The sequence below is a fragment of the Aethalodelphis obliquidens genome, unplaced genomic scaffold (genome assembly GCF_003676395.1).
Source record: "Aethalodelphis obliquidens isolate GAN/ISIS:26980383/991018 unplaced genomic scaffold, ASM367639v1 scaffold11, whole genome shotgun sequence".
Lineage (NCBI taxonomy): Eukaryota > Metazoa > Chordata > Mammalia > Artiodactyla > Delphinidae > Aethalodelphis > Aethalodelphis obliquidens.
In genome coordinates this window covers 2,686,445-2,709,351 of record NW_020837955.1, presented here as the reverse complement: position 1 = coordinate 2,709,351, position 22,907 = coordinate 2,686,445, and positions in this window count along the sequence as shown.

Here is a 22,907-nt window from a genome sequence, read left to right as displayed (position 1 = left end):
TGCGTGTGGCGACTCGTCATTCTGCTGGTCGGAGGCGGCTCGCCGCAAGTGGTGCCAAAACCCGGGAACTTCGCGCCCTGCATGGAGGACCGATTCAGAACTCGACACACGGAGTGAACCGTCGGATCGAGATCCGATCTGGGTGCCATCAGGACTGGCGGGAGTTGTTGAAGAGAACTTCAGAGAGGATGCTGGGCTGGATGTTCCTGATGATTCTTAATCGAGGTCTTTGTATTAGTTGGAATTCCACAAAGGATTATTCAGATTGTGCAACTGAGTGCTGCCGGGCTGGAGCCCGTTGCCTTTGGAGATTTTGCCTCTTGGCTCTCTTCTGCCTTTTCCTTCTTTGGGGAGTGGGTGGGGGTAGGAATCTTTGGAGTAATGAAGGAGATTCTCCCGCAGCCTGGCTCTCCGCCCTGAATAATTCGAAATGATTGCCCTTGCACAGAGAGGCCTTGTTGCCATTGCACCTCTATAGGGAGTCATCCATTGTCCTGATTGCCCTTGCACAGAGAGGCCTTGTCGCCATCGCACCTCTATAGGGAATCAGCTATTATTCTGAGGCAGCCCTTGCACCCTGCGGCCCTTGTTGGCATTGCACGCAGGAGGGTGCCTCAGACATGCCAACAGAAAACTGCCCTCGTACGGGCTATGTTCTGCTTGGTGTTCTAATAAATAAAAAAGGGGGAGATGTAGGGCGCGGTCAGCTAACTGCTACGCGGCAGGAAGCTGAAATAAGCTGAATCATCCTTCCTGTGGCCACTGCGCTTGCGCTAAGTATACTAATGAGGTTTTAAAGTAGCGACCTATCCGATGCTGGCTCACAAGTCGCACCATCGGCGAAAGCCAATCACAGAGCGACACATGTTCTTAATCCCTATATAAGCAGACTGCTATAGGATTGCGGGGTCTTCCTTCCATCTTTTCTTTAACCAAGCTGTGCTCCAATAAAGTGTGATACGAGAAGAATCTTGCGTGTGGCGACTCGTCATTCTGCTGGTCGGAGGCGGCTCGCCGCAGCTCTTGTTTTTTTAATCCAGTCTGCTTCTCTATGTCTTTTGATTGAAGCATTCAGTCCATTGACATTTAAGGTAATTATTGATACATATGTGTTTATTGCCTTGTAAACCTTGTTTTCCAGTTGATTCTTTGTTTCTTCTTTGGCCCTTTCTTTTTCTGGTTTTCTTTTTGTTGTTTGATGATTTGCTTTTATTTTACGCTTGTGTTCTCTTCCTTTAGGTTTTCTGTGAAGCTATTGTATGTTTTTGATTTGTGGTTGCCCTGTTTTTCAAGTATGTTAACCCCTTCCTATATCTGCTTGCTTTGGGATAGTCATATAGGCTCAAACACATTCTTGGAAAAAAAAAGAATCTGCATTTTCATACTCTCCTTCCCCATATTTTATGATTTTGATGTCCCTTTTTACATCTTCATGTTTATCCCTTTTGCTCCTGATGTTTATCATTGCTTTCACAAATAGGTTTTTTTGTTTTTTTCCTTTTGGTCTGTATACTTGCTAATTTAAGTGATTTACTTGCCAGTTGTGATTTCCTCCTTCCTATTTCTTCTTGCTTCTTTTCTATTTAGAAGTGACCTTTCAATATTTCTTTTAGGATAGGTTTAGTATTGCTATAGTCTTTTAGTTTTTATTTGTCTGATAAATTCTTTATTTCCCCTCCTATTCTAAATGATTATCTTGCTGGGTAGAATATTCTAGGTTGCAGAATTTTCTCTTTCAAGGCTTTGAATACATTTTGCTACTCCCTTTAGGCCTGCAGTGTTTCTGTACAGAAATCAGCTGATAGCCTTATGGGGGTACCCTGGTGAAGAACTCTGTTTTTCTCTTGCTGCCTTTAGAATCCTCTCTTTATCTTTAAATTTTTTCATTTTTATTATAATATGTCTTGGTGTAGGTCTGTTTGGGTTCATCTTGTTTGGGACCCTCTGTGCTTCCTGTATGTGGATATCTGTTTAGGTTTGGGAAACTCTCATCTCTGCCTCTTTTCTCTTTCTTCTCCTTCCAGACTCCCTATTATGTGTAGATTAGCCCACTTTATATTATTCCATAGGTCTCTTATATTGCTTTCATTTTTTTTTTAATTTGGCTTTCTGTCTGCACTTTTGATTGGGTAATTTCCACTGGTCTATTTTCCAGGTCACTTACTCTTTCTTCTGCAGTATTCATTCTGCTATTAGTTGCCTTGAGCTCAGCTTTTGTCTCAGCAAATGAATTTTCTAATTTTTCTTGACTCCTTATAGTTTCTAGTTCCTTTTCACAGTAATCTGCATTTCTGCTGACAGCCTTTCTTAATTCCTCCAGTATTTTCATTATTGCCTTTTGAACTTGGTGTCTATTAGACTGAAGAGGGCTGTTTCAGTGTTTGTTTCTTCAGGGGAATTTTTCTTGGTCTTTTAACTGAGAGTGGTTCCTCTGCTTCTTCATTTTGCTTATATGTCTCTTACTCTGTGAGTTTAGAAGAAACAATTATCTACTGTAAACTTGGAGGGCTATTTACAAGCAGCAGTGTCCATGAGTAGCTTGTGTGGGTTTAATATTTTTTTTGACACAAGGGCTGTTTTTGGTTTGGATGCTTGATTTCACTTTCCTCAGCATGTGCTGGCTGTTATTCCCTTGATAGGGGGTGTGCAGATGCACAGGTGCACGCTCCCAGGGAGGCAGGGGCAGTGGTTGGCTCCTGGTGGTGGGTCCCTCTGCAGTGATGGCAATGGGTTGCACATCCCCCAGGGAAGTTAGACCCAGATTGTGAGGCCCTAGGGGGTGGCAGTGGGTCACGTACTCCGGCAGAGATGGGGACAGTGGTTGGCACCTAGTCGTGGGTCCCTCCTCAGCAGCTGCGGGGGCCATACGCACTCCCGGGGAAGTTGACCCCAGATCGCAGGACCCTCGGCAGTGGCAGGCAGTGCTGGCTCCCAGGAAGGTGGGGGCAGTGACCTGCACCCCTGCTCAGGGACCCTTGGCATGTCCGCATCTGCCTCTGGAGTCTGACATGGCAGCTGCAGCTCACGCCTGCCCCTGTAGCTCGATCACACAGGATCCCTCTCACCCTCCATCACTCAGGTTCCCTCTCCCCGTCACTCACCTAGGCTCCATCTCACCCTCACTCACACAGGGTCCCTCACAACCTCTCTCATTCAGACTACGTCTCTCCCTCCCTCACTCAGACTCCCTCTCACCTTCCCTCATTCGGGCTCCCTTTGACTCTCACTCACCTAGACTTACTCTCACCCTCTCTCACTCAGGCTCCCTCACTCCCTCCTTCACTCAGGCTACCTCTCATCCCCTCTCATTCAGTCTCCCTCTCACCCTCCATCACTCAGGCTCTGTCTCTCCCTCCCTCACCAAAAAAGAAAAAAAAAATTTTTTTCATTGCACACTTAAGGTTAGTGCATTTTTGCTCATTTCAGTATGTATTTTTTACATCAACAAAGTTTAAAATGTTTTTCAAAATCATAACCTTTTGACTGGAGGAATTTTATCATAAAATAGTGAAGAATGGTGTAGTAGAAAGAAAATAAGATGTAAGACTAGGCTTATGTAATGTCTCTTTTTTTAGAAGACTCTGATCTTCATAAAGCCTTTTTATTTCTCTTGATTTTGTTTCGAAAGTTCCTGAGTTCTGATCCTCAGGCTATTCACTACAAAACGAAGTGTAGATTGAGCAATTATCAGATCAATTTTATTAATGTGCAATGTAGTCCCAATCACCTTCCAACCAGAAATGAAAAATTTCCATATTATTCTGTTAATGCCTTCCCAGATTTCATGATTGCATGAAATTCATGAATACGATATTTCTTGTAGACTGTAAGCTATACTTATGCATAAAACCAGTTTCTGTTCTTTGAAAGGCCAGGATTACATTTTGGAGAATTCCTTAAAATTATCTTACAATTTATTAGTAATTGGAGATAACAACGTATGTTCTGGGATGCTTTGATTTTACATCAGCCTTTTCTTTGATTTTTAAAAATGAAATTACATTATTGATTAACAGAAGGTGACTACTGTGCCTTTATGATATCCAAAACAATAAGCAAATCAGAGAAGATAGGAGACTTTGGTAAAATTTACAGTTTATATTTCATTCATTCATTTATTCATGTATTCATAAAGAAAATATTTAAGGAGCACTAAACTTAGCTTCAGATGCTAATAAAGAATCTGGAAAGTCAAAGAAGAATGAGATGCAGAAGTTTCCCTCAAGTAGCTCACGGTCTGAATGAATAAATGGAAACATTAAAAGACAGTTACAATAATAAATGATGGAATGTCTTAAGTAAATAGGTAAGGGAATATAGCGGACAGTGAAGATACTTATTAGGTATATAGTTATATGGGTGCATTTTAGTTTTAGAAATAATCCTCGTTTTCTGTTACGATTTCAGAGCTTTTTACTAAATTATAATCATAATGAATGAATTATATGTATTCTAATAGAACTGTTTAGTTGGTAAAATAAACTAATCTTGCAAAGACTGTAAGTCATGTTGAGAATAAATATGCCTAAATCATGTTAGAATCATCAAAGTCATTTAATTCAAATTATTATAAAAGTATAAACACTTGATAGTTCCAAATTTCATTACCAACTTCATTAGCTGACATTTCATTTTTTATGAGAACTAGCTTTAAATTTGTATTACATAATGAATAATTCTGTGCACTCAAGAGAACCACTTTTATAAGGGGTAAATAGTAAGTCAGAGTCTGGCAAATTACAAAGTTTTTGTTGTTGTTAGGATGTCATATTATTACATTAAAAGGATTATAAGACCAGAGCCCAGTTTAAAGTGTGTAGGGAAAAATCATAGTTATTGTACAAGATTGGCATGCCTGATAGCCAGGAAGGAAATAATGTCAGGTTTTTATGGTTGAAGAGAGCTCACGGTATGTGATGCACATTTACCACTTCAGGAAACTCTCACAACCTGCCTTCATAGGTTCAATCCTGGGAGGCAGCCAAAGCTGAAGTGTCATAGAAATGTAATGATCAGCTCCCAAATTAAATTATGATTTTTAATGTAGAATTAATTGAGATAAATGATTTTGTTGCAAGTAAGGCAAAGGGTATGTAACTACCACAGGAAGTAAATAAAATACTCATATTTGATAAGCTGGCCTATCCAAAGAAAATCTACCTTGGAAAATTAGGCCCTAGTCTGAACATTACAAAGTCTTAATTTTTTTCATTTATTTTTATATAATTAATCTAACTTTTAAAATATACCATTTATATCTACAAACTAATATATCCACCTTTTTGGATTTTCTATCATAATGTGATGGTTTTAGTGCTTTTATATCTTGTACTGATAACCTTACCGTATTTCTCTAACAAATACTATGTATACTCATTGAAATTTAATATTCTGTAGTGGACATAAGTCTCTAAAAATTCACTCTATTACTATTAAATATACATTGTTGCAATTGCAATGAACATACACTTGATCAATGCAAGTATAATATTGATTTTGAAAAATGATTATTCAACTAAAAAAATGAACTATTATTGGATTTGTGTTTTTCAATGACACAATATACAATTGAACACTTTTATCATATTTGCAAAATACATTATTTGTTGAATGACAAAAATAAATAAATAAATGGAATTTAAACTTTATTATGTATAGCATACATACGTAAGTATGAACATAACGCACATGCATCGCTCAGTTTATTTTTACAAACTGATCAACACCATGTTATAGGCCCCACATCAAGAAACAAACCATTCTAAATGCCTCCAGAAATTAGTCTCTTGCTCCTTTCCAGTCAACATCCTGTGCTCAAAGGTAGCTACAAATCAATGGGGGTATTAATAATCTTTTTTTTATAATTAAGATTATAGCTTTAATCATCAAATCTGCTATTGAATTTCAGAAACTCCCTCAGCTTTTACCTCCTTTAATATCAGCTCATGTGGTTCCCCAAATCTGGGCATTTTTAGAATAAATTTCACAATGGAGCAGGACCTCCCTGTTGTTACAGTAATAAGTGCTTTAGGAGAAGATTTCAAGTTGCAAGGTATCTGAAAATATTGATAGCTCCCAATTTCTGGGTTATTAATATGTGTCAGACACCATGATGAGCACTTTACTATGCACTATTTAAATCTCACGACAACCTTCTGAGGTAAATATTATTATACCAAATTATATGTGAGACAATTGACAATCAGCGAGAATATATGACTTCCTTATAATCAAACATGTATTAGGAGGTAAGGCCAGGATTCAAATCAAAATCCACCACAACGTAGTGTATTAAGTACTACACTAACCTCCCTTCATGCAGTGCTTCATTTTTTTCTACAAAAATAAGAATATCACATATATAAGGCTCCTTACCTCATAACAGACTTAGTTAAAGCTATAATTTAATCTTCACTATTTATTCTCTCTAATGAATTAGATAATTTCACCTAATTGGATATAGCATAAAAGTGAAAATAATGATTCTCTGTAGTCTTTTTTTTCCTTTCATTTGAAATATTCATTTCAATTGTCTAAAAAAATAGTATTGCTATTTTGAAATACCCATGATATACTTTGTTTCATTTCATGTTTTTATTGTCTGAAGAGTTATTGATCCATGGTTTCACAATTTAATTTTTCTTTGTCCTAATGATTACATGCATGTGGGATCATATTTTATAAAATTAAAACACACATTTTTTTATCATCTTAAAATCTAAGACACAAAACTAGATAAGATGAAATTAAATATGTTTAGGAACTATGTGTTTTAATATCATAAAAATGCTAAATCCTTTCTAGGCCACTTCTATCGTTATTAATGATAGCACTTACTTTTTCTTGAATACATCAGTTTTGGAAGGTTCTTTATTTACTTGACACAGAAATTTATCACAATATGGATCTTAACAAACATTCACCCTAGTTAAAAAGCTACGACAAGCAAAATAATATGTGAGAATATATGCAATGTGCAAACCAGTTGCTCTAAAAGATTCTTCAGGCCACAGGATCTCAGAGAGGGAAGAGTCTTGCTGGTGCTTTCTATAAGGGAAGGAGCACAGAGGAGTTGGGATAAGAGCTAGAATTTATAAAAGTAGAAACTAAATGTACAGCATTCCAGAAAGAAGGAACAACTGGGGCATTTTTTAGGAGGAAAATGGCAATGGCTTTAGCCAAATTTTAATGTTAATCTGACAAGCATCATAAGAAACAGACTGGAAGAGGAAAAACTTTAGACAAGAGCACTGGTTATACAATTATTATTATTGTAACCCTGATGTGACATGATGAAATTCTGAGGATATAATTACTTTTCAAAATGATGATTTACCTACAGAGGTAATAGGTGCTTCTTGGCTCTTTTCTTTTTAAAATTCTAGTTGAATTAAAGACTGTCCGGAAGGCCAAAAATTATACTAGGGGAAAATAAGTAAAGATAAAAGAAGAACCCTGGTAAAGAGGTAAGAATTTGGGGCCAACATTTAAAAATGTTTTAGTCTGAAATGAAAGCTAACCGTGAGCAAGGAATACTGGATATTAAATAACGAGTGTCACTTGTAGCCTAAGAGCTTCCTTAGTGGATGGTCATGTATCTTTACATTCCTGTTACTTAGCATAATACCTGACACACAGTACATGCTGCAGAACTCTTAGCTGTTGAAGTAACTTAAAACAAATGACGGTACAGATTTTCCTCTCATGAGGGAGAGAGGCAATATGTACAACAGAGTGGGTATATACCATCAGGGGCATATACAATGTGCTGTGGGCACCAAAGGAGATAAGGAAGTGCAGTGGTAGGGACCTAGGGAAGGTTAAATCAAGGGTGTAGATTTTTAACTAATTCACTAAATACAAATAAGATGGAGAAAGGGTATAGTGTGAGTAGGACATTTTAGACCTGAGTTACAGAGCAGATATTTAGTGAAGAGGCCTATTAACGTGAATTAATAAGACAAGAATTTATTATTCATTTTCTTAATGCATTAAATGATCCATCTCTTTTCTGATTTTATGAACTTTATTTACAACTTAAAGACCGCAGTAATGAAAAATTAGAATATGTCCTGATTTTGATATTTTTCTATTAAGAACAGTCTAACATACTTTCCTATTTGTGTGATATAAAAGGGCAAATATCACTGAAGTCACAATTAATAAAATTTACAAATAAAAGTGAGGAAAGCAATTTAACAATGACTAAGGAATAAGTGAAATACATCTGGGATTCACCTGTAATCATTTAGCAAATAGTAACCAATAACTTTTGTCAAGAACTGTGCTAAGTACTGGGGATTAATCCCTGAAAAAAAATGCACAAAAATGTTATAGCCATTGGACCTGCCTCCTGCTGTTTAAATTACTCTGTAATGAATATCTACTCTTTCTATCTGTATAGCATCTCTTCCTCCTTTCTCACGTGATGGAGCTATGTATATATTTAATGAACCTTAAACCAAGATACGAGGACAGAAAGCATTTGGAGTCATCTTATTGCTGTCATCAAAATTCTGCCCATGAATTTTGAACATTGAGATTCTGAAAATGAGTGGAAACTCTCCAAAATGTATGAAAGAAAACTCTCTTCAGTGAGAGACAGTAATGAAAGTAAAGCTAAAAGATTGAGGGATAGAAAGATAGTGTCTGTTGAGTGTCAGAGAGACCTCGTTTAAACACTTAGATCTAACAACAGAAATATTACCATCCCTGAACTTTCCAGTTACATGAAGCAATGGATCAATAAAGTCCCTCTGTTCTTAAACTATTAGGAATTAGATTTCTACCTTTAAAAACTAAAATATCCTTGACTCTATAAAATCTAACATATGTCACCTACAATTATAAACACACACTTATATACAGCATATAAATAATTATATAAATTAGCTTATCAAGTAGAGTAAAATGAGGGAAACAGTGAAGACTTACACGAGGAAGTAACATTTAAGCATAGACCTTGATAACATTAAAATAGTAGCAGCTTTTTTTTTCTGATCAGTCCTTGCACAACCTTTGTTAAACTTATTTCTTGGATTTCTTAAGTTATGTGATTTCCAGTAGTATTATGTTTTATTGCATTTTCTAATTAATATATATAAACAGTTTGTGTATTTTTCATAAGTGCTGCAACATTACTAAATTCACTGTTCAGTTATAGTAGTGAGATAAAACCCACTTGGTCCTAAGGTTTTATCAGTTTTATATCATCCTGGATTTAATTTTCTAATATTGAATTTAAGACTTCTGTGTCTAAGGGTCTGAGAATATTGATCTGTAATTTTCTTTTCTTGAAATATTGTAGCCAGTTTTGATATCATTGCTCTGTTGGCCTCAGAAAATATTTCTTCTCTGTTTTCTAAAAGAGTCTGAGTAAGCTTGTTTCTATTACATTACTAAATGTTGGACAGAACTCACCAGTGAAACTATCTGGTGCTAGAGTTCAGTTTGTGTAGAGTTTGTAATTCCAGAGTCAATTTCTTTAAGAGATGAGGCCACTCCAGACAGTTCCTTGTGTTTTACGTTTTATTTCATAAAATGGTATATTTCAAAGAATTTATACATTTTCTTGATGTTGTCAAATTTATTGACTTACAATGATTCACAGTCTTCCTTCACATCATAATATCTTCATGAGATGTTGTGAAGTTTCCTCTTTCTGGATATTGGTTATTTCTCTTTTCTCTTGATCAGTCTTGCTAGAAATTTACCGATTTTATTAATCTTTTCAATAAAACAACTTTTATGTTTGCTATGTCATTTTTCTCTTGATTTCTACTTATTCCTTTATTATTTCCTTTTGGATGTCTATTTTAGGGGAACAATTTTCTTTTTTTTATAGCTTTTGAGGTGGTAATATGGGTTATTCACTTTTAAATATTTTTCTTTTTTAATTTATACATTCGAAGCTATATTTTTCCTTCTACACACTGCTTTAACTGTATTCCATGAATCTTGATATCTTTTTAAAATTATTGTTTAATTTCATTCTCTGTGTATTTTTTGCTTATTTATTGCAGACCTACAGATTGCTTACAAAAGTATTGCTTGATTTCCAAGTGTTTGTGTATTTTCCAGGTATTGTCTTGTCATTGATTTTTCAGTTGAATGACATTATGGTCAGCATAATCCATATTATGTGTGCTACCTTTGAAATCACTTTCGCTCTGAGTCTTCCCAAAGCTGCTTCCTCAGAATCCATTCTCTGCCTATGTAGCTTATGTTTTAACCAAGATCCCAAGGTAAACCATGCACAGAATTTTGGGGAATCTTTCTGTGTGGTCCCCCCTACTTTAGTAACTTATATCACTACCATCTTTGCTCATCTTAGCATCCCTGAACTCCAATTTGTATTTCCTCCATCTAGTGAGACTGTCCCTTACTGCTTCATACACCATACCTACGTGTTCGAAAATTGTCCTCAAGGCAAACTCAGCATAAATGTGAAGCTCATTTTGTATACTACTTTTTTTTCAATCATTCTAGTACTATGCTATCAACTGTTTGATATCAGTAAAGAGTATTTTAATTTTATTTTTGTCATTTATATCATCCAGCTGTATAGTTGCTTATAGTGCGAGGAGAATCTAATATGAATTACTCCATCTTAGAGCAATTTGTCCTGAGCCTAATTCCGAGACTGGGTAGATTAGCCACATAGAGCAAACTACCTAGAAAATTCAATTCTTTAGTATTTTTTCTTGTATAGAAAAAGTCTGGAAAGGGTGATAGATTTTTTAGGAGAGAGGGAGGTTAAAAATAAAGGTTGGGTTAAAATTCACAAGGTCAGGACTTCCCTGGTGGTGCAGTGGTTAAGAATCCACCTGTCAGTGCAGGGGACACGGGTTCAATCCCTGGAGCGGGAAGATCCCCCATGCCACGGAGCAGCTAAGCCCATGCGCCACAACTACTGAGCCTGCACTCTAGAGCCCGTGAGTCACAGCTACTGAAGCCCGCGTGCCTAGAGCCCATGCTCTGCAGCAAGAGAAGCCACCGCAATGAGAAGCCTGTACACTGCAACGAAGAGTAGCCCCCACTGGCCGCAACTAGAGAAAGCCCGTGAACTAGAGAAAGCCCGTGCGCAACAAAAAAAACCAAAGCAAAAAAAAAAAAAAAAAAAAAAAGTAAAAATGAAAAAAAATAATTCACAAGGTCAATTGAACTTAAGTTTAATGTAGGAAAAAAATAACTGTCAATACTGAGGCAAAACTAATCATTTACCAGGAGCATTTGAGCTATGATTTAGCATCTGGAAGTAAAGGTCACTATGCAAATCATAGCCTTCTCTTTATACGTCTCCAGCCACTTCCCCTTCCCTTTTTCTATTCTTTCTTTTTCCCTGATGATACTATCAGCCTTCAGAAAGAGTTAAGGTAAAGGTTCTGTTTTCATATTATTTATTCTTATTTTTATTATTTTATTTAAAAAATTGTTTACCTATGTGGTTAGCAGTTCAAATGGGCAGATTGTTCACATTTAATTCATCAAGTTGCAAACTTTTGCCTTCTTTTATTCTATCTGTACCATTTTTCAACTAGTGTATTTGTCTTCTCAGAATGAAACAGCTTATGAGATAGAAAGATACCTTGAAATGAGAATACTCTATATATTTTAGCAATTTTTAGGAAATAGAGTTACATTGAGTAATTCCAAATAAGTGCCAAATAAGCTCATAAGTGCTTTAAAAAAATCAATGCTTAAATGCACGTCGTTTGTTTGTACAGCAGTTGACAACTGAGAAAATATAAAGTAGGTAGTTGCAAATTTTCAGGGAGTCACTTTCAGCCATTAAGATCTCAGTAAACTTTTCCCTTACTAAGTAATTGAGAAAATGCTTATGAATATTATCAGTAAGTGATTGGCCAGCCATTAAACCAACTCAAAAATAAAATAATTATGCTATAGTAGACATTGACATATTATCTGTTTTAGCTTACATTAAAAGATAATATTTTTTCTCATTCCTAAGCTATGCATCTTGGACTATGCTCATTTCTGAGCTATGCATCTGGCAGGAACAGTAAATGTTTCTGTGTATAGGGGTTGTAGGGGAGCAAAACTTGCCACCCCAAAATGTGTCTTTGGCATGTGTTTTATTTCAAGTTGAAAACAGTCCAAGCCCAAAAGACTCAGAAAGAAACTTTGACCTTACCCCTGTCTAAAAGAATGTAAATAGAGGACGTATTCCAGGAAGGGAACTATCACCATAGATAACTATAATATAAACTACCTATGGTAGGCAGGGAGAAAGCTAACAAAGTTTGTTAAAATTCCTCCCTGTGTCCCATTGTCTCTGCCTGGCCCAACAAACACTTGTTTACCAAACATTTGCTTTTCCATCTTCATGTGGATTGCCTTCCTCTCCTTTGAAGTCCTAAACCACTGCCCACAACATCCTCTTTTGCTGAAGATGGCATTTAAGGTTAGGGTCTCAGCCGTTTTGGTGAGTTATGCAGTTTTCCTGGGTCTCTCCCATGTGTACACGTTATCAAACTTTTGTTTGATTTTTCTCCTGTTAATCTGCCTCATGTCAATTTAATTCTTAGACCAGCCAGAAGAACCTAGAAGGATAGAGGAAAATTTCTTCCTCTCTGACAGGGTGATAATCTATATATAAAGATAATAACTTTTATATGCCAGTACCTCTAGATTATATTACACTTCATAGTAATAAGGTTCCCAGTGTTACTCCAAAATTTTGCTAAGGTTCAACTGTTAACGCATTTATAATCTGTAGTCCCCACTTTTAGATACACCTGGAAGTAAATTGATGGTCAAAGTTCTTTCGGGGTGATAAGAAAGTCTTTGCATTGGTTGCCTATAATTGCCAGTGTATCTCATAGCTTCTTAGATCGAAATAATCTTTGTAGGGGAGGAAAAATAATTTTCCCTCTACCCTAGGTTTTTGGCTAAGACCCACACCCCCATTTTAAAAAAAAAGCATTAATAGGAGAAAAACAAAGAAAAGTTTAATAACATGGGTACTTTCTGTATACATGGGAAATTCCCAAGAAAACTGAGTAACTCCTCAAAATGGCCCACACCACCACCTTGAATACCATCACCAACAAAAGACAAAAGACGATGTTGAAGGGGAGGGAAGCCAGTTATGGGAGGTTACCTGGCAAAGCACTGTAAACAAAGATATAGTTGTTATACAGATTTAAGTTGGTTGCCTTCTCCATTGATGAGAGTTTCTAGAGATTTAGCCATGACCCTCTTCCTAGTATGAGAGAGAGAGAACCTTATAAATGGAGATTTCCCTTATAAATGTAAAATGTCACTTTCAGAAGGGTAACTTCTACTTGGTTTTTAGAGACTCTCCTATGCCTGCTGTTTCTTAAAAATAATCAGCTAAAGATAATCCTTATGCCAAAGACAAATACTTTGTGGTGATGTATGCTGCTCCCCTTCATCCTCAAAAGTAGAGTGAAATATCCTTCCATTTTAATGTGAAATTTTAAGGCGTTTTGAAGCATATTCAATTAAGAGTAGGGTTGAAAGTCCACGAAAACTTTTAAAGCATTCTTAACTTCCTTTCAAATTGTGACTCAAATCGATTTCTATGCTAAAATATCTCATTGTTGGACTCTCATAGTAGCAATGGAGGGCCTACATATTCCAACAGAAAGGGGAAAAATGCTTGAACTGATGCAACAATAAAGGATATATACAAATGCCCAATAAACAAACAACATCTCCAAACATAATTAGGTGATACAAATTAAAATGACAATGAAACAAAATTTCAAAACTTTACTAAGGCTAACATTAAAAAAGAAAGCTAACAGTCCCAGGCCCTGGTAAACATGGGTAGTGGGAGTGTCTCAGACTTTCTTAAAGGATGTGTATAGTGATACAACAACTTTGGAAAACTGGTTGGTGTTTACCTGTAAAATTAAACATATATGTACCCTATGACCCTCGGGTATTTAAAAAGAAAAAGGATATGTCATCAAAATGACTTATATAAGAATGTTACCATCATTGTATACATAATCAAAAGCTGAAAACAACCCAAATGCCCCTTTAAAGAAGAAAAATTAATAAATGTTGATATATTCATAGAATGGAATAATAACCAGCAATATAAAGATACAAACTATTGATACAAAGTAATTACATAAATGAGGAAAAAGAAGCCAAGACAAAGAGTTTCTACTTAAATTTCATTTATATGATATTAAGAAATAAAGGCAATCTACTGTTACCGAAAACTCGGCTTCTCTACACGGGTGCCGAATTGAATCTCAGAGACAGAGTTCTGGATGAAGTAGAAAAGGATAGCTTTATTGCTTTGCCAGGCAAAGGGGGACACAGGGGGCTCCTGCCTTGAAAAGCTGTGTCCCAACCTGGGAGGGTTTGATGAAGGGTTCTATAATAGTGGCTCTGGGTGGGGTCTCTGACAAGATTAGGGTGTGAGCAGGACTTGCACTTCTTAACCTCATCTCCTCCTAATCTTGAGGAGCTTCTCTGGTCCCTTTAATCTGGCCTTAGGTGGTTTCTTGGCTACTCCTCCCCTGTTTAGCAACTGTTTGAATCTGCCCTTTGGAACTCAGGGAAGGTCATGGAGGCTGGAGTCTGGCCTACAAGAAACGAGGGACAAAAGGGCCTCTGTGCTTGGGAGCTCCACAGGGCCCCACTTGGTTTCACTATGATGACAAAAGTTAGAACAGGGCTTCCCTGGTGGCGCAGTGGTTGAGAGTCCGCCTGCCGATGCAGGTTGTAAGGTCGGATCTTAACAAACGGCACCGCGAAACATAGGAAAGCTTCAAGTGAGCTTTATTAGGGAGTGCTCCCGGGTGAGGTTCACTGGTCCTAGAGAAAGGGGCCAGAGAAGTCGCACCCGGGCGAGGGTTGGGCAAGATTTTATAGGGGAAGAAGGGAAAAGGGTGTGGTGAATCTGGGAGGGCGCAGGGTATTCCTTATTTGGTGGTCTTTTCGGGTATCCTGGGGGACCATTGGTCCCGCCCCTCGAAAGGCGGGAAGGCTGGGCTGGGTTCAAAGTCCCCAGGTCAGTTCCTGGAACTGGGTGGTCCGGAATGTCTCCAGGGCAGTTTCTGGAACTGGGTGGTCCAGAATGTCTCCAGGGCAGTTTCTGGAACTGGGTGGTCTGGAATGTCTCCAGGGCAGTTTCTGGAACTGGGTAGTCCCGGAGAATTTCGGTCTGATGCAACCTGTGAATCTGATTGTGTTCCCCTGCCTCGGGCCAGTTGGCCTTACACAGGGGACACGGGTTCGTGCCCCGGTGCGGGAAGATCCCACATGCCGCGGAGCGGCCGGGCCTGTGAGCCATGGCCTCTGGGCCTGTGCGTCTGGAGCCTGTGCTCCGCAACGGGAGAGGCCAAAGTTAGAACAGCAGTTACCTCTGGAGTGGGGGATGATCAGAAAAGGTGCATGAGGGAAATTTCTACTCTGACTGAAATTATACTTACTATATCCAGATTTTTATTGAAAAAGCAATATTCTAGCTTTTCTAGCACCCCTGGCCCCTACAAAGGTAGTTAGCTATGCAGATATTTGGGCAAAGAATGTCCTAGTCAGGAGGAACTACCTGTACAATGTCCCTGATTGTACAGCAAGCAAGCAAGCAAGCCAGCCAGCAGCTGGAGTGGAACAAAAAAGGATGAGGGCCTTCGTGGATGTTGGAAAGGAAATGGAGTGTCAGATTATGTGGACCTAGCAGAGACCATTATAAGGATTTTCTTCTGTTTTACTTTAGTGAGATGGGGAGCCAGGGAGAGTTTTGAGCAGAAGACAGATATCTAGTTTAATTCCTCTGGTTTCTAGGCTGAGAACAGACATTAGAAATCAAGGGACGGAAACAGGGAGATTAGTTAGAAGATAATCAAATCCAGATAAGAGATAATGGGGACTTGTACCAGGTAGTAAGTTGATAAATAAAGGCAAAGGGGGGAAGAACAGTGGATTCTGGATATTTCCTCATGAGTTGCTTGTGGCATGAGTGAACAAAAATAAATGAGTGAAAGTTAACAGGACATTTTTGGCCTGAGGTGGAGTTGCTATCATCAGCTGTGGCTGGGAACACTAGGGGAATCAAGTCAGGGTGGTGGAAAAGCCCAGGAGTTTAATGTTAAGCTTGTTATATTGGACATATAGACGGTTGACCCTTGAATGACGGGTGGGTGATAGGGCACTGATACCTGTGGTGTCAAAACTCCATGCATAACTTGATTGTCTGCCCTATAACCTTATCTGCAGTTTTGAATTCTCAGATTAAATCCACCACGGATTGCATGGTACATATTTATTGAAAAAGAGTCTGTGTATAAGTGGACCTGCTCAGTTCAAACCCATATTGTTTAATGATCAACTGTGTTAAAATAGATACACAATTGGAAATATAGTAGGCAGTTGTATATAAATGTTTGGAATTTAAAAGAGAAGTTTGGGCTGCAGATATAAACATAGTAATCTCTATCATATAGTGTTTAAAGTTGTAATATAAGCCCAAAAGAGACTAGAGTAAGCCCTAGAATAATCCGACATTAACAGGTTGGAGAGAAGAGAAGAAACTCTCAGAGGAGACTGAGGAGTAGTAGCCTGTGAGGAAGGAGGAATATCAAGAAGGTAAGGTCTCTTGCTTCAGCGAACACAAATGGCCATTCTGGGGGGACATAAGAAAACAATCTTTTTTATTATGGCACCTACTGCCATCTGCTCAAAAAAGGAAATAAGAAGTATGTAAATATACAGTGACTACATGATAAACAACTCCCCCTAGTAGTTGTGCCATCTGTAACTTTGATAGCTGTAAGCACGTAAAGGCGAAAAGAAAAAAGTATATCAAGATGGAAGATACTCCTTCCATCAAATGTTCCTGTAACTCAAGTTACTGGAAGATTGAGAACTAATCAATATTTTTAGCAAAGTAAAAGAAATTGGTGACCTTGGCAAAGCTGTTTTTGACAATAAGGACATTGGGGATTTTGAAAAAACTGTTTTAGTAGAGTCTTGAAGGAAAAAAATAATTGCTTTCGGTTTAAGAGAAAAATAAAAGAAAAACTGAAAACAGTGAAGATACACCATGGCATGAGAAATTGCTGGAAGGGGAGCAGGGAAAGGTTGATAACTAGTGGAAAACTGGAATTTAAGAATGTGTGTCTTTTTTCCCCCACAAAAACAACATCTACCAATCTATTAAATATCTTCTTTGTGCCCGATTCTATAAAAGGCACGTTTTTTAAAATTTTTTAATTTAATTTTATTTATTTTCTTATACAGCAGTTTCTTATTAGTCATCAATTTTATCCACATCAGTGTACATATGTCAATCCCAATCGCCCAATTCATCACACCCCCACCCCACCCCCACCCCGGCGCTTTCCCCCCTTGGTGTCCATACATTTGTTCTCTACATCTGTGTCTCAACTCCTGTCCTACAAACCGGTTTATCTGTACCATTTTTCTAGGTTCCACATACATGCGTTAATATACGATATTTGTTTTTCTCTTTCTGACTTATTTCACTCTGTATGACAATCTCTAGATCCATCCACGTCTCAACAAATGACCCAATTTCGTTCCTTTTTATGGCTGATTAATATTCCATTGTATATATGTACCACATCTTCTTTATCCATTCGTCTGTCGATGGGCATTTAGGTTGCTTCCATGACCTGGCTATTGTAAATAGTGCTGCAATGAACACTGGAACGCATGTGTCTTTTTGAATTATGGTTTTCTCAGAGTATATGCCCAGTAGTGGGATTGCTGGGTCATATGGTAATTCTATTTTTAGTTTTTTAAGGAACCGCCATACTGTTCTCCATAGCGGCTGTATCAATTTACATTCCCACCAACAGTGCAAGAGGGTTCCCTTTTCTCCACACTCTCTCCCACATTTGTTGTTTGTAGATTTTCTGATGATGCCCCTTCTAACTGGTGTGAGGTGATACCTCATTGTAGTTTTGATTTGCATTTCTTTAATAATTAGTGATGTTGAGCAGCTTTGCATGTGCTTCTTGGCCATCTATATGTCTTCTTTGGAGAAATGTCTATTTAGGTCTTCTGCCCATTTTTGGATTGGGTTTGTTTTTTTAATATTGAGCTGCATGAGCTGTTTATATATTTTGGAGATTAATCCTTTGTTGACTCATTTGCAAATATTTTTTCCCATTCTGAGGGTTATCTTTTCATCTTGTTTATAGTTTCCTTTGCTTTGCAAAAGCTTTTAGGTTTCATTAGGTCCCATTTGTTTGTTTTTGTTTTTATTTCCATTCCTCTAGGAGGTGGATCAAAAAAGATCTTGCTGTGATTTATGTCAAAGAGTGTTCTTCCTATATTTTCCTCTAAGAGTTTTATAGTGTCCAGTCTTACATTTAGGTCTCTAATCCATTTTGAGTTTATTTTTGTGTATGGTGTTAGAGAGTGTTCTAAGTTCATTCTTTTACATGTAGCTGTCCAGTTTTCCCAGCACCACTTACTGAAGAGACTGTCTTTCTCCATTGTATATCTTTGCCTCCTTTGTGATAGATTAGTTGACCATAGGTGTGTGGGTTTATCTCTGGGCTTTCTATCTTGTTCCATTGATCTATGTTTCTGTTTTTATGCCAGTATCATATTGTCTTGATTACTGTAGCTTTGTAGTATAGTCTGAAGTCAGGGAGTCTGCTTCCTCCAGCTCTGTTTTTTTCCCTCAAGACTGCTTTGGCTATTCAGGGTCTTTTGTGTTCCCATACAAATTTTAAGATTTTTTTGTTCTAGTTCTGAAAAAAATGCCATTGGTAATTTGATAGGGATTGCACTGAATCTGTAGATTGCTTTGGGTAGTATAGTCATTTTCACAATATTGATTCTTCCAATCCAAGAACATGGTATATCTCTCCATCTGTTTGTACCATCTTTAATTTCTTTGATCAGTGTTGTATAGTTTTCTGCATACAGGTCTTTTGTCTCCCTAGGTAGGTTTATTCCTAGGTATTTTATTACTTCTTTTGCAATGGTAAATGGGAGTGTTTCCTTAATTTCTCTTTCACACTTTTCATCATTAGTATATATGAATGCAAGACATTTCTGTGCATTAATTTTGTATCCTGCAACTTTACCAATTCATTGATTAGCTCTCATAGTTTTCTGGTGGCATCTTTAGGATTCTCTATATATGGTGTCATGTCATCTGCAAACAGTGACAGTTTTACTTCTTATTTTCCAATTTGGATTCCTTTTATTTCTTTTTCTTCTCTGATTGCCACGGCTAGGACTTCCAAAACTATGTTGAATAATAGTGGTGAGAGTGGACATCTTTGTCTTGTTCCTGATCTTAGAGGAAATGCTTTCACCATTGAGAATGATGTTTGCTGTGGGATTATTGTGTATGGCCTTTATAATGTTGAGGTAGGTTCCCTCTATGCCCACCTTCTGGAGAGTTTTTATCATAAATGGGTGTTGAATTTTGTCAAAGGCTTTTTCTGCATCTATTGAGATGATCATATGGTTGTTATTCTTCACTTTGTTAATATGGTGTATCACATTGATGGATTTGCATATATTGAAGAATCCTTGCATCCCTGGGATAAATCCCACTTGATCATGGTGAATGATCCTTTAAATGTGTTGTTGAATTCTGTTTGCTAGTATTTTGTTGAGAATTTTGCATATATTCATCAGAGATATTGGTCTGTAATTTTCTTTTTTTGTAGTATCTTTGGTTTTGGTATCAGGGTGATGGTGGCTTCATAGAATGAGTTTGGGAGTGTTCCTTACTCTGCAATTTTTTGGAAGAGTTTGAGAAGGATGGGTGTTAGCTCATCTCTAAATGTTTGATAGGATTCACCTGTGAAGCCATCGGGTCCTAGGCTTTTGTTTGTTGGAAGATTTTTAATCACAGTTTCAATTTCATTACTTGTGATTTTTCTGTTCATATTTTCTATTTCTTCCTGGTTCAGTCTTGGAAGGTTATAAGTTTCTAAGGATTTGTCCATTTCCTCCAGGTGGTCCATTTTATTGGCATAGAGTTGCTTGTAGTAGTCTCTTAGGATGCTTTGTATTTCTGCGGTGTCTGTTGTAACTTCTCCTTTTTCATTTCTAATTTGATTGATTTGAGTCCTCTCCCTCTTTTTCTTGATGAGTCTGGCTAATGGCTTATCAATTTTGTTTATCTTCTCAAAGAACCAGCTTTTAGTTTTATTGATCTTTGCTATTGTTTTCTTTGTTTCTATTTCATTTATATCTGCTCTGATCTTTATGATTTCTTTCCTTCTGCTAACTTTGGGTTTTGTTTGTTCTTCTTTCTCTAGTTCCTTTATGTGTAAGGTTAGAATGTTTGAGATTTTTCTTGTTTCTTGAGGTAGGCTTGTATAGCTATAAACCTCCCTCTTAGAACTGCTTTTGCTGCATCCCATAGGTTTTGGATCGTCGTGTTTTCATTGTCATTTGTCTCTAGGTATTTTTTGGTTCCTCTTTGATTTCTTCAGTGATCTCTTGGTTATTTAGTAACGTATTCTTTAGCCTCCATGTGTTTGTGTTTTTTACGTTTTTTTCCCTGTAATTCATTTCTAATCTCATAGCGTTGTGGTCAGAAAAGATGCTTGATATGATTTCAATTTTCTTAAATTTAATGAGGCTTGATTTGTGACCCAAGATGTGATCTATCCTGGAGAATGTTTCATGTGCACTTGAGAAGAAAGTGTAGTCTGCTGTTTGGGGATGGAATGTCCTATAAATATCAATTAAATTTATCTGGTCTGTTGTGTCATTTAAAGCTTCTGTTTCCTTATTTATTTTCATCTTGGATGATCTGTCCATTGGTGTGAGCTGTTAAACTCCCCCACTATTATTGTGTTACTGTTGATTTCTTCTTTTATAGCTGTTAGCAGTTGCCTTATGTATTGAGGTGCTCCTATGTTGGGTGCATATATATTTATGATTGTTATATCTTGGATTGATCCCTTGATCATTATGTAGTGTCCTTCCTTGTCTCTTGTAACATTCTTTATTTAAAATCTATTTTATCTGATATGAGTATTGGTACTCCAGCTTTCTTTTGATTTCCATTTGCATGGAATATCTTTTTCCATCCCCTCACTTTCAGTCTGTATGTGTCTCTAGATCTTAAGTGGGTCTCTTGTAGACAGCATATATACGGGTCTTTTTTCTGTATCCATTCAGCAAGTCTGTGTGTGTTGCTTGGAGTATTTAATCTATTCACGTTTAAGGTAATTATTGATATGTATGTTCCTATGACCATTTTCTTAATTTTGGGGGGTTTGTTTTTGTAGGTCTTTTTCTTCTCTTTGTTTTCCACTTAGAGAAGGTCCTTTAGCATTTGTTGTAGAGCTGGTTTGGTGGTGCTGAATTCTCTTAGCTTTTGCTTGTCTGTAAAGCTTTTGATTTCTCCATTGAATCTGAATGAGATCCTTGCTGGGTAGAGTAATCTTGGTTGTAGTTTCTTCCCTTTCATCACTTTAAGTATATCATGCCACTCCCTTCTGGCTTTTAGAGTTTCTGCTGAGAAATCAGCTGTTAACCTTATGGGAGTTCCCTTGTATGTCATTTGTCGTTTTTCCCTTCAATAATTTTTCTTTGTCTTTTATTTTTGCCAATTTGATTACTATGTGTCTCAGCGTGTTTCTCCTTGGGTTTATCCTGCCTGGGACTCTCTGTACTTCCTGGACTTGGGTGGCTATTTCCTTTTCCATGTTAGGGAAGTTTTCGACTATATTTTATTCAGATATTTTCTCTTGTCCTTTCTCTCTCTCTTCTCCTTCTGGGACCCCTATAAAATGAATGTTGTTGCGTTTAATGTTGTTCCAGAGGTCTCTTAGGCTGTCTTCATTTCTTTTCATTCTTTTTTCTTTATTCTGTTCTACAGCAGTGAATTCCACCATTCTGTCTTCCAGGTCACTTATCCGTTCTTCTGCCTCAGTTATTCTGCTATTGATTCCTTCTAGTGTAGTTTTCATTTCAGTTATTGTATTGTTCATCTCTGTTTGTTTGTTCTTTAATTCTTCTAGGTCTTTGTTAAACATTTCTTGCATCTTCTCGATTTTTGCCTCCATTCTTTTTCTGAGATTCTCGATCATCTCCACTATCATCATTCTGAATTCTTTTTCTGGAGGGTTGCCTATCTCCACTTCATTTAGTTGTTTTTCTGGGATTTTAACTTGTTCCTTCATCTGGTACATAGCCCTGTGCCTTTTCATCTTGTCTGTCTCTCTGTGAATGTGGTTTTTGTTCCACAGGCTGCAGGATTGTAGTTCTTGCTTCTGCTGTCTGCCCTGTGGTAGATGAGTCTATGTAAGAGGCTTGTGCAAGTTTCCTGTTGGGAGGGACTGGTGGTGGATAGAGTTGACTGTTGCTCTGGTGGGCAGAGCTCAGTAAAACTTTAATCTGCTTGACTACTGATGGGTGGGGCTGGGTTCCCTCCCTGTTGGTTGTTTGGCCTGAGGCGACCCACACTGGAAACTACCTGGGCTCTTTGGTGGGGCTAATGGCAGACTTTGGGAGGGCTCATGCCAAGGAGTACTTCCCAGAACTTCTGCTGCCAGTGTCCATTTCCCCACAGTGAGCCACAGCCACCCCCTGCCTCTGCAGGAGACCCTCCAACACTAGCAGGTAGGTCTGTTTCCATCTCCCCTGGGGTCACTGCCCCTTCCCCTGGGTCCTGATGTGCACACTGCTTTGTGTGTGCCCTCCAAGAGTGGAGTCTCTGTTTCCCCCAGTCCTGTCAAAGTCCTGCAATCAAATCCCACTAGCCTTCAAAGTCTGATTCTCTAGGAATTCCTCCTCCCATTGCCAGATCCCCAGGTTCAGAAGCCTGACGTGGGGCTCAGAATCTTCACTCTAGTGGGTGGACTTCTGTGGTATCAATGTTCTCCAGTCTGTGAGTCACCCACACAGCAGCTATGGGGTTTGATTTTACTGTCATTGCGTCCCTCCTGCTG